This window comes from Mus musculus, chromosome 9, assembly GCF_000001635.26.
Source record: "Mus musculus strain C57BL/6J chromosome 9, GRCm38.p6 C57BL/6J".
NCBI classification, from domain to species: Eukaryota; Metazoa; Chordata; class Mammalia; order Rodentia; family Muridae; genus Mus; species Mus musculus.
Window position 1 is genome coordinate 93,007,429 of NC_000075.6, and position 11,844 is coordinate 93,019,272.

The window sequence follows — 11,844 nt, forward strand, 5'->3', positions numbered from 1 at the left end:
AAATATAATTTTTCTTCTTTTTGCTTTTAATTTGGCGGTTCTCGTTGACTTCTCAAGGTTGAATGAATTAACATGGATTCTTAGGGTACAGACTGTGACCCTAAAGTTGATAATAGTGGCCTGCAGTGGTCATGGGAGTGTCTAGAGTATGTAGGTAATATAAGGTTAGTTGAAAAAGGGACTCTATGTATCTTCCATGAAATCATTATCTACAATATTCACAATAGTGGTGTGTAGGGAGGTTTCCTATGTTATAAATGTTTTGACACTGCTCACTCTTGTGTGAGTAACCTCCGTATCTCTGTCCTGTAAGAAAGCCTAATAAACTAAGTGGTTATACCAATTTGGACTTCAATGAAATCATACTTTGGTGTATCATCAGTGCCCCTTTTGAATAAAAAGGTGTTTGTGCATCTCCAGGAAAAGCTAACACAACAACATACAGCCTGTGTTGGTGTCCAACCAATGTTCATGAAAGACTGAGGTCAAGCTTCATGACCCTTAAGGAAAGGCTGCTAAGAAGAGCAGTGACCCACTGCTAGGTTTCCTTGGATTCATTTAGTATTTCCAGGTCCTTCCTTCTCTCACTGTGGTGTTCTTCTTTTTCATCTAATATTCTGCAGCAAAAGTGAGCCCAGGCTGTGGGAACCCACTAGATCAGAACTCATATTTCCTAGTAGATGCCTTTTTGTCAATGGTTAAACTGATGTGAGAGGACCTAGGTAGGGTTATCCTGTGCAGAGACTGCTCAGAGGTAGCTCACCTCCAGCTTGCCAAGACTCGGAACAGAGCAGCACTCTGCAGTGCTTTGAGGGGCTTGTGCTTTCTTCTGTCATTACCAGATATTTCTGACCACACTTTCTTAATACATGTCCATCTCAGAATTTCCTCCTGAGAAATCGGATTCACACAGAGAAAGCCCAAATCCATCCACCTGTTTCCTAATGTATGTTAATTGCACATAGCTTGTTTTCAAATATCATATTGCAAAATACTGGTTCCCTGCTATTTTGAGCAGGTCCTAACATGGTTGATTTAGGTGGTCTCTAATGGATGTTGAAGGGGTCTGTTGAGGGTGACAGGTTATAATTTGTCCTGTAAACCCATGAGTTCTGTAAGCAGACATGCTTTCCCATGTAAAAGCACTATTAAGTGACTCTTATGGCAATGGCTAGAATTAGCCCAGCTGGGAGAGTTTGAATTCCCCTGGGCTATTAGAGTCTGGAATTTGATTAGTGTTGGCGGCGGTTTAGTCTTTTATCGGCTATTTCTGTAGCACATCAATTCTGTGTCATTTACCAATGTCTGTGCTGAGACATAATTGTGGCAGTGTGCTCTGTTTTAAACTTAGCAAATAATTATATGCAGAGTAGCCTTGGTGGCTTTGCCAATAAGATGTTTCATATTTTCTCGTTGCCAAATTTCATCTCAAGCTGTTTAAGTAGTGATAAGCTGCCAGTGTCTGGCTAAGAGCTGTATTTTCAAGTTTGAGTGCTCTATCAAAATACCTACAATAAAGAATGAGCTTTGTGGGGAACCTTTAAACTCTGTTATTCTCAGAGATTGTGTGGATATTGCTAAGTCAGCTTCATCACTTTTATAGTACTGTTTCTGCTGTATTTCTCTTTATAGGTCTTACTGTTCTCTGTAAAATGGCTAGCATATGCCATTTATACAGCATTTGAGAGCCATAATCCAGGCATATCCCTTTACCAGGTTCCTGTCTTACATTATACAGTCACTGTATTTGTTTAAATGCAATTGTTACTTTATAGTGTGCTTTGCAGAAAGATGGTTACAAAGACTATCTTTGCTTGTTTTTATTGTTTTTTTATACCCAAATGGGCTAGAATACTTTAGACTGTTAAAACTTATCTTACTTACAGTTGGGATTCTACTTGTGTTTATTTATTTATTTATTTAAATTATTATTATTATTATTATTATTATTATTATTATTATTATTATTATTTTGGTTTTTCGAGACAGGGTTTAGCCCCGGCTGTCCTGGAACTCACTTTGTAGATCAGGCTGGCCTCGAACTCAGAAAACCACCTGCCTCTGCCTCCCAAGTGCTGGGACTAAAGGCATATGCCACCATCGCCGGCTTCTCCTCGTGTTTAGAAACTGTCATTATCATCTAGAAGACAGGAAACCAAAATAAAACAAAACAAAACAAAACATTTTCAATGAACAGCATTTTTCAAGTGTAAAGTATTCAACAGTCAGGTACAGTGAAATTTCTTGATGAATATTTTGATATTTATTAACAATAATTTTAGTCTTTAATAAAATATAATTGATTGTATAATTATACTTATATATAACATATGATAATAATTATTATTATTTAGGTTAGTCTTATGAAAATATAAATCTAAAAGAAATGAGCTTCAACATAATGATCTTGGAAAGAGGGAAATAGAGTGAAAATTGGGTATCCTTTTCTGATTGGCATGATAAAACAAGAGGCCATAAATTTGTTTTTCACAATACTGTAAACTAGCCATAAGATCATGGCAGGGACATATTTGCTGTCTGCTAAGATCTTATTCTCTAAGATGACACCCTCTTTCTGGGTTTCGGTATCCTCAGACTTTTATAAAGACACCACCATCATATACAAGAATCTCACCTGTACAACCTATTAACATACCCTACCTCAAGCCCTCAAGCATTCTTGTTTATATAACTTTTAGGGAGAGAAGGGATACTCTGTGTAGCTCTGGCTGTCCTTGAACTCGCTCTTTAGATCACATTGGCCTCGATCTCAGAGATCAAAAGGCATGCATCATCACTCTCTGGCAAAATATGAAACACACAAAACTAGAAATATTTTCTACTGGCAAAAACTGTGGCTTTTAATAACTTTACTCCCTAGAACCTAAACTCAGCCTGGACTCTTATCCGTCTATCATATTTTCCATGAGATTTAATCAACACAGCAGTGTTTAGATACAATAATCTTACCTTTACCCCAAAGCATATGCTGCAAAATTCCAAGTGGATTGGAGTAAATATGACATAAGGGAATAAATATAGTCCCCTATGACATTATCTTCTAAAGCCTTCTCCTCTTCCCTGCCCTGTGGAGCACACTAACAAGTACTTCCTTGATCTCTGTCCTACTTTATTGTCCCATGAGACTGTCCTTGCTACTGCACATTCCATTCTATTTTCCCAGACATTCTGTCATCTCTACTCTTCTGAAACTCTGACACATCCAGTTTTCTACGTGTTAATTCATAAGAATTCATTTCATTATTGTCTGATAAACATAAACAGAGTGGTATCACTATGGATGGTTAGAATATCGTTTGTCTTTTAAGTAGTCTTCAATTACAAGCTTGTCAGTCAAGAAGGTAGTATCAAGATGGTGGAACAATAAGAAGTGTAGTGAAAAGTAGTGAGGCCACATAGGCTCACATAAACAAAAAAGTTAATTCTGTTTTCACAGATTGGGTTTGGCAAAACTGAAGTAAATTAGCCCCCTTATGAGCAGAAATCATCAACCTGCAAGAAATTATCCTTCCTTTATTTGTTTTCTGTTAGGTGTTTTGTTTCAGCAATGGAAAATATAACCAATACAGATATTTGTTACCATAACTGGGATCACTGTTATAACAATCCTGATCATGTGGTTCATAGACTCTCAGAAATACTCTGTGTGAGGGATATGGAAGAGTTTGGTATTTTGTGCTAGAAAAATGTTATAATGCTCTAAGCAAAATTGAATGGCTCATTGTTATCAGAATTTGAAAAATTAACATGCTAGAGAAATGCACATAGCAGAAGCCCCAGCTCCTGAGATTTCAGATAGAAACAAGAACTCTACCGGAAATTTGGCTATCCTTACTACTGCAATCTTGGTAAGAGCCTTGCTGTATTCTACCTGTGTCCTGAGAAATTGCATGAGACCAAATTTAAAAGTAAAGTACTAATTTGTTGGGTGGAACAAATGTTCAGACAGGGTAGGATCCAGATTGTGTCATGGCCCCCACTCTTATCTAAGTCTACAGTCAAAGAGAGGGAGAGAACTAGCATAAAAGAGAAGACAATGTGCTCTTTGGAAAGAAATGAAGGGAGTTTAAAGTTGCAGGCACATCAAGTATTGATATTCAGCGGTTAATTGTTTACAATATTAGTAACATTAAAGAGAAACCTCTTTAAACCTCCTCTCAGAACTAGGTGGTTCCTGGGCTCTAGTATCTCAGGATATCCTTTCATTGGGATACTGTCGCACCTTAGATCTGTGTGGTTCCTGGCTTTTGAGTCCCAAGACACCTTCCCACCCCAGCAGGCAGGTCAACAGAGATCATTAGACTTTCTTAAAAAGCTGTTTTTGAACTGGTATTAAAATAATAGGGATTTGGGAGATCTAACTAGTATATGGAAGGTGAAGCCATGTTACATAATTAAAACAACCGAGAAATATAGAAAAATAAGACTGAGGGAAATCAGCTGCAGGAGACTTATTGAAAAGAACTCTTTGAGTAGGCTCTGTGCCTTGACATCTGACTGCATTCAGTTTCTAATTTATTTTCTATTTTTTGTCCTGAGTATTCCAATGCAGTGCTGTTAGAAGAGGAAATAATAGCTATACTTTCTTGGTATTCATCCTGAGTAAATTTAGAGCTGTTATACATGTTTTTTGATATAGATTTTCCTTAGTTGCCCTTAAATGAACCGATGAACTCCCACTCCATTCTTAACTCAGGGCTCTATCAGATGATGTGATTTTTTTCTAAACATTTTTCTTATCTATTTAATTGTATGATTACCTAATCTGCATCTCCGCCCACTTGCTAACTTAGTTAATGTAGATATGTGCAGTACAGACCTTTTGAAGTAATATACTTTCCCACTCTTGTCTAACTAGTTAACTGCTTGTTTACTTTTTCTAGCTCTTAAAACACTTTAAAAATGTTAACATTCTGGTTTCTGTCTTCAGAATTAAAGGCTGTGTATGTAATACTTCATGTGACAAAGATGACAAGACCTTGTTCATTGACACAACTTTGTACTTTATTCTCAGCCAAGCTTCGATAAATTTAATTACAGCAATCACTATAGCATAAAATATGCAATATAATATAAGGCAATCTATTGCTCAGTAATGTCAAAATTAACTGCTAGCACATGACATTTAGAAATACCGTCCTTTGATACTGTTACATCATTAGTAAATCCATTATAGGAATATCTAATTTTAGATCTCTGACCTCATGAAATTAAATATAATAGTCATGTTGAAAAAATTATACTTATCACTTGATACTTCTCAGAAGGACTGATTGAGTTTTGGTAAGATTTAGCAGTATGCTGTGCTTCTTCTCAAAGAACTCATCTAGTTGAGTGTTCTGTCCCTGCAGGACTAAACTTAAATCTATTGAAGTGTCTACAATTGCCCAGCCAACTTCTACAAACTCAGAAATTTTAGTGTAGTGTTTTTACAAAATACTTTTAGAGAATGTTGAACACACACACACACACACACACACACACACACACACACACAAAGTCTATATCCATATGATGTCCTGGGGAGATGTGGACAAATCTATCTCATGTAGAGCAATGAAGAGGGATGAAAGAAATTATTCCACTAAACCTAGATTTAGATGCTAATGACTTGATTTGGATCATATGTAGGAACATAGACATAGATGAGGTATATTTGGAGAATCATGGGTCATTTACAACTACATTAATAAAAAGCCAACCCAAGTGTACATTGTGACTCACAAAATCTGTATCCCTGGAGCACCCTGCACAACTTGCATGTATTTTGGATGATGGCAGCCTCCTCTCTCCAACTACCCTTGTTGCTTAAACCTGGGCAGCCTTGTGATTCTTTTTTTTTTTTTTTTTTTTTTCTTCTTTCCATTTTTTATTAGGTATTTAGCTCATTTACATTTCCAATGCTATACCAAAAGTCCCCCCCATACCCACCCACCCCCACTCCCCTACCCGCCCACTCCCCCTTTTTGGCCCTGGCGTTCCCCTGTTCTGGGGCATATAAAGTTTGTGTGTCCAATGGGCCTCTCTTTCCAGTGATGGCCGACTAGGTCATCTTTTGATACATATGCAGCTAGAGTCAAGAGCTCCGGGGTACTGGTTAGTTCATAATGTTGATCCACCTATAGGGTTGCAGATCCCTTTAGCTCCTTGGGTACTTTCTCTAGCTCCTCCATTGGGAGCCCTGTGATCCGTCCATTAGCTGACTGTGGGCATCCACTTCTGTGTTTGCTAGGCCCCGGCATAGTCTCACAAGAGACAGCTACATCTGGGTCCTTTCGATAAAATCTTGCTAGTGTATGCAATGGTGTCAGCGTTTGGATGCTGATTATGGGGTGGATCCCTGGATAAGGCAGTCTCTACATGGTCCACCCTTTAATCTCAGCTCCAAACTTTGTCTCTGTAACTCCTTCCAAGGGTGTTTTGTTCCCACTTCTAAGGAGGGGCATAGTGTCTACACTTCAGTCTTCATTTTTCTTGAGTTTCATGTGTTTAGGAAATTGTATCTTATATCTTGGGTATCCTAGGTTTTGGGCTAATATCCACTTATCAGTGAGTACATATTGTGTGAGTTCCTTTGTGAATGTGTTACCTCACTCAGGATGATGCCCTCCAGGTCCATCCATTTGGCTAGGAATTTCATAAATTCATTCTTTTTAATAGCTGAGTAGTACTCCATTGTGTAGATGTACCACATTTTCTGTATCCATTCCTCTGTTGAGGGGCATCTGGGTTCTTTCCAGCTTCTGGCTATTATAAATAATGCTGCTATGAACATAGTGGAGCATGTGTCCTTCTTACCAGTTGGGGCATCTTCTGGATATATGCCCAAGAGAGGTATTGCTGGATCCTCCGGTAGTACTATGTCCAATTTTCTGAGGAACCGCCAGACGGATTTCCAGAGTGGTTGTACAAGCCTGCAATCCCACCAACAATGGAGGAGTGTTCCTCTTTCTCCACATCCACGCCAGCATCTGCTGTCACCTGAATTTTTGATCTTAGACATTCTGACTGGTGTGAGGTGGAATCTTAGGGTTGTTTTGATTTGCATTTCCCTGATGATTAAGGATGTTGAACATTTTTTCAGGTGCTTCTCTGCCATTCTGTATTCCTCAGGTGAGAATTCTTTGTTCAGTTCTGAGCCCCATTTTTTAATGGGGTTGTTTGATTTTCTGAAGTCCACCTTCTTGAGTTCTTTATATATGTTGGATATTAGTCCCCTATCTGATTTAGGATAGGTAAAGATCCTTTCCCAATCTGTTGGTGGTCTCTTTGTCTTATTGACGGTGTCTTTTGCCTTGCAGAAACTTTGGAGTTTCATTAGGTCCCATTTGTCAATTCTCGATCTTACAGCACAAGCCATTGCTGTTCTGTTCAGGAATTTTTCCCCTGTGCCCATATCTTCAAGGCTTTTCCCCACTTTCTCCTCTATAAGTTTCAGTGTCTCTGGTTTTATGTGAAGTTCTTTGATCCATTTAGATTTGACCTTAGTACAAGGAGATAAGTATGGATCGATTCGCATTCTTCTACATGATAACAACCAGTTGTGCCAGCACCATTTGTTGAAAATGCTGTCTTTCTTCCACTGGATGGTTTTAGCTCCCTTGTCGAAGATCAAGTGACCATAGGTGTGTGGGTTCATTTCTGGGTCTTCAATTCTATTCCATTGGTCTACTTGTCTGTCTCTATACCAGTACCATGCAGTTTTTACCACAATTGCTCTGTAGTAAAGCTTTAGGTCCGGCATGGTGATTCCACCAGAGGTTCTTTTATCCTTGAGAAGAGTTTTTGCTATCCTAGGTTTTTTGTTATTCCAGATGAATTTGCAAATTGCTCCTTCTAATTCATTGAAGAATTGAGTTGGAATTTTGATGGGGATTGCATTGAATCTGTAGATTGCTTTTGGCAAGATAGCCATTTTTACAATATTGATCCTGCCAATCCATGAGCATGGGAGATCTTTCCATCTTCTGAGATCTTCTTTAATTTCTTTCTTCAGAGACTTGAAGTTTTTATCATACAGATCTTTCACTTCCTTAGTTAGAGTCACGCCGAGATATTTTATATTATTTGTGACTATTGAGAAGGGTGTTGTTTCCCTAATTTCTTTCTCAGCCTGTTTATTCTTTGTGTAGAGAAAGGCCATTGACTTGTTTGAGTTAATTTTATATCCAGCTACTTCACCGAAGCTGTTTATCAGGTTTAGGAGTTCTCTGGTGGAATTTTTAGGGTCACTTATATATACTATCATATCATCTGCAAAAAGTGATATTTTGACTTCCTCTTTTCCAATTTGTATCCCCTTGATCTCCTTTTGTTGTCGAATTGCTCTGGCTAATACTTCAAGTACTATGTTGAAAAGGTAGGGAGAAAGTGGGCAGCCTTGTCTAGTCCCTGATTTTAGTGGGATTGCTTCCAGCTTCTCTCCATTTACTTTGATGTTGGCTACTGGTTTGCTGTAGATTGCTTTTATCATGTTTAGGTATGGGCCTTGAATTCCTGATCTTTCCAGAACTTTTATCATGAATGGGTGTTGGATCTTGTCAAATGCTTTTTCTGCATCCAACGAGATGATCATGTGGTTTTTGTCTTTGAGTTTGTTTATATAGTGGATTACATTGATGGATTTTCGTATATTAAACCATCCCTGCATTCCTGGAATAAAACCTACTTGGTCAGGATGGATGATTGCTTTAATGTGATCTTGGATTCGGTTAGCGAGAATTTTATTGAGGATTTTTGCATCGATATTCATAAGAGAAATTGGTCTGAAGTTCTCTATCTTTGTTGGATCTTTCTGTGGTTTAGGTATCAGAGTAATAGTGGCTTCATAAAATGAGTTGGGTAGAGTACTTTCTACTTCTATCTTGTGAAAAAGTTTGTGCAGAACTGGAATTAGATCTTCTTTGAAGGTCTGATAGAACTCTGCACTAAACCCGTCTGGTCCTGGGCTTTTTTTGGCTGGGAGACTATTTATAACTGCTTCTATTTCTTTAGGGGATATGGGACTGTTTAGAAGGTCAACTTGATCCTGATTCAACTTTGGTACCTGGTATCTGTCCAGAAATTTGTCCATTTCGTCCAGGTTTTCCAGTTTTGTTGAGTATAGCCTTTTGTAGAAGGATCTGATGGTGTTTTGGATTTCTTCAGGATCTGTTGTTATGTCTCCCTTTTCAGTTCTGATTTTGTTAATTAGGATTTTGTCTCTGTGCCCTCTAGTGAGTCTAGCTAAGGGTTTATCTATCTTGTTGATTTTCTCAAAGAACCAACTCCTCGTTTGGTTAATTCTTTGAATAGTTCTTCTTGTTTCCACTTGGTTGATTTCACCCCTGAGTTTGATTATTTCCTGCCGTCTACTCCTCTTGGGTGAATTTGCTTCCTTTTTTTCTAGAGCTTTTAGATGTGTTGTCAAGCTGCTAGTATGTGCTCTCTCCCGTTTCTTCATGGAGGCACTCAGAGCTATGAGTTTCCCTCTTAGAAATGCTTTCATTGTGTCCCAAAGGTTTGGGTACGTTGTGGCTTCATTTTCATTAAACTCTAAAAAGTCTTTAATTTCTTTCTTTATTCCTTCCTTGACCAAGGTATCATTGAGAAGAGTGTTGTTCAGTTTCCACGTGAGTGTTGGCTTTCTGTTATTTTTTTTGTTATTGAAGATCAGCCTTAGTGCATGGTGATCTGATAGGATACATGGGACAATTTCAATATTTTTGAATCTGTTGAGGCCTGTTTTGTGGCCTATTATGTGGTCAATTTTGGAGAAGGTACCATGAGGTGCTGAGAAGAAGGTATATCCTTTGGTTTTAGGATAAAATGTTCTGTAGATATCTGTCAGATCCATTTGTTTCATCACTTCTGTTAGTTTCAGTGTGTCCCTGTTTAGTTTCTGTTTCCATGATCTGTCCATTGGTGAAAGTGGTGTGTTGAAGTCTCCCACTATTATTGTGTGAGGTGCAATGTGTGCTTTGAGCTTTACTAAAGTTTCTTTAATGAATGTGGCTGCCCTTGTATTTGGCGCATAGATATTCAGAATTGAGAGTTCCTCTTGGAGGATTTTACCTTTGATGAGAACAAAGTGCCCCTCCTTGTCTTTTTTGATGACTTTGGGTTGGAAGTCAATCTTATCAGATATTAGGATGGCTACTCCAGCTTGTTTCTTCATACCATTTGCTTGGAAAATTGTTTTCCAGCCTTTTATTCTGAGGTAGTGTCTATCTTTTTCTCTGAGATGTGTCTCCTGTAAACAGCAAAATGTTGGGTCTTGTTTGTGTAGCCAGTTTGTTAGTCTATGTCTTTTTATTGGGGAGTTGAGACCATTGATGTTAAGAGATATTAAGGAAAAGTAATTGTTGCTTCCTGTTATTTTTGTTGTTAAAGTTGGCATTCTGTTCTTGTGGCTGTCTTCTTTTAGGTTTGTTGAGGGATTACCTTCTTGTTTTTTCTAGGGCATTGTTCCCGTTCTTGTATTGGTTTTTTTCTGTTATTACCCTTTGAAGGGCTGGATTCGTGGAGAGATAATGTGAGAATTTGGTTTTGTCGTGGAATACTTTGGTTTCTCCATCTATGGTAATTGAGAGTTTGGCAGGGTATAGTAGCCTGGGCTGGAATTTGTGTTCTTTTAGTGTCTGTATAACATCTGTCCAGGCTCTTCTGGCTTTCATAGTCTCTGGTGAAAAATCTGGTGTAATTCTGATAGGCTTGCCTTTGTATGTTACTTGACCTTTTTCCCTTACCGCTTTTAGTATTCTATCTTTATTTAGTGCATTTGTTGTTCTGATTATTATGTGTCGGGAGGAATTTCTTTTCTGGTCCAGTCTATTTGGAGTTCTGTAGGCTTCTTGTATGTTCATAGGTATCTCTTTCTTTATATTTGGGAAGTTTTCTTCAATAATTTTGTTGAAGATGTTTGCTGGCCCTTTAAGTTGAAAATCTTCATTCTCATCCACTCCTATTATCCGTAGGTTTGGTCTTCTCATTGTGTCCTGGATTTCCTGGATATTTTGAGTTAGGATCTTTTTGCATTTTCCATTTTCTTTGATTGTTGTGCCGATGTTCTCTATGGAATCTTCTGCACCTGAGATTCTCTCTTCCATCTCTTGTATTCTGTTGCTGATGCTCAAATCTATGGTTCCAGATTTCTTTCCTAGGGTTTCTATCTCCAGTGTTGCCTCACTTTGAGTTTTCTTTATTGTTTCTACTTCCCTTTTTAGGTCTAGTATGGTTTTGTTCATTTCCATCACCTGTTTGTATGTTTTTTCCTCTTTTTCTGTAAGGACTTCTACCTGTTTGATTGTGTTTTCCTGTTTTTCTTTAAGGACTTGTAACTCTTTAGCAGTGTTCTCCTGTATTTCTTTAAGTGATTTATTAAAGTCCTTCTTGATGTCCTCTACCATCATCATGAGATATGCTTTTAAATCTAGGTCTAGGTTTTCGGGTGTGTTGGGGTGCCCTGGACTGGGCGAAGTGGGAGTACTGGGTTCTGATGATGGTGAGTGGTCTTGGTTCCTGTTAGTAGGATTCCTCCGTTTACCTTTCGCCATCTGGTAATCTCTGGAGTTAGTAGTTATAGTTGACTCTGTTTAGAGATTGTTCTTCTGGTGATTCTGTTACCGTCTCTCAGCAGACCTGGGAGACAGATTCTCTCCTCTGAGTTTCAGTGCTCAGAGCACTCTCTGCTGGCAAGCTCTCTTACAGGGAAGGTGTGCAGATATCTTGTTTTTGGACCTCCTCCTGGTCGAAGAAGAAGGCCCAAAACAGGGCCTCTCTCAGAAGCTGTGTTGCTTTGGCAGTTCCCAGAAGCTGTCAGCTTCTGTGGTGCAGACTCTCACC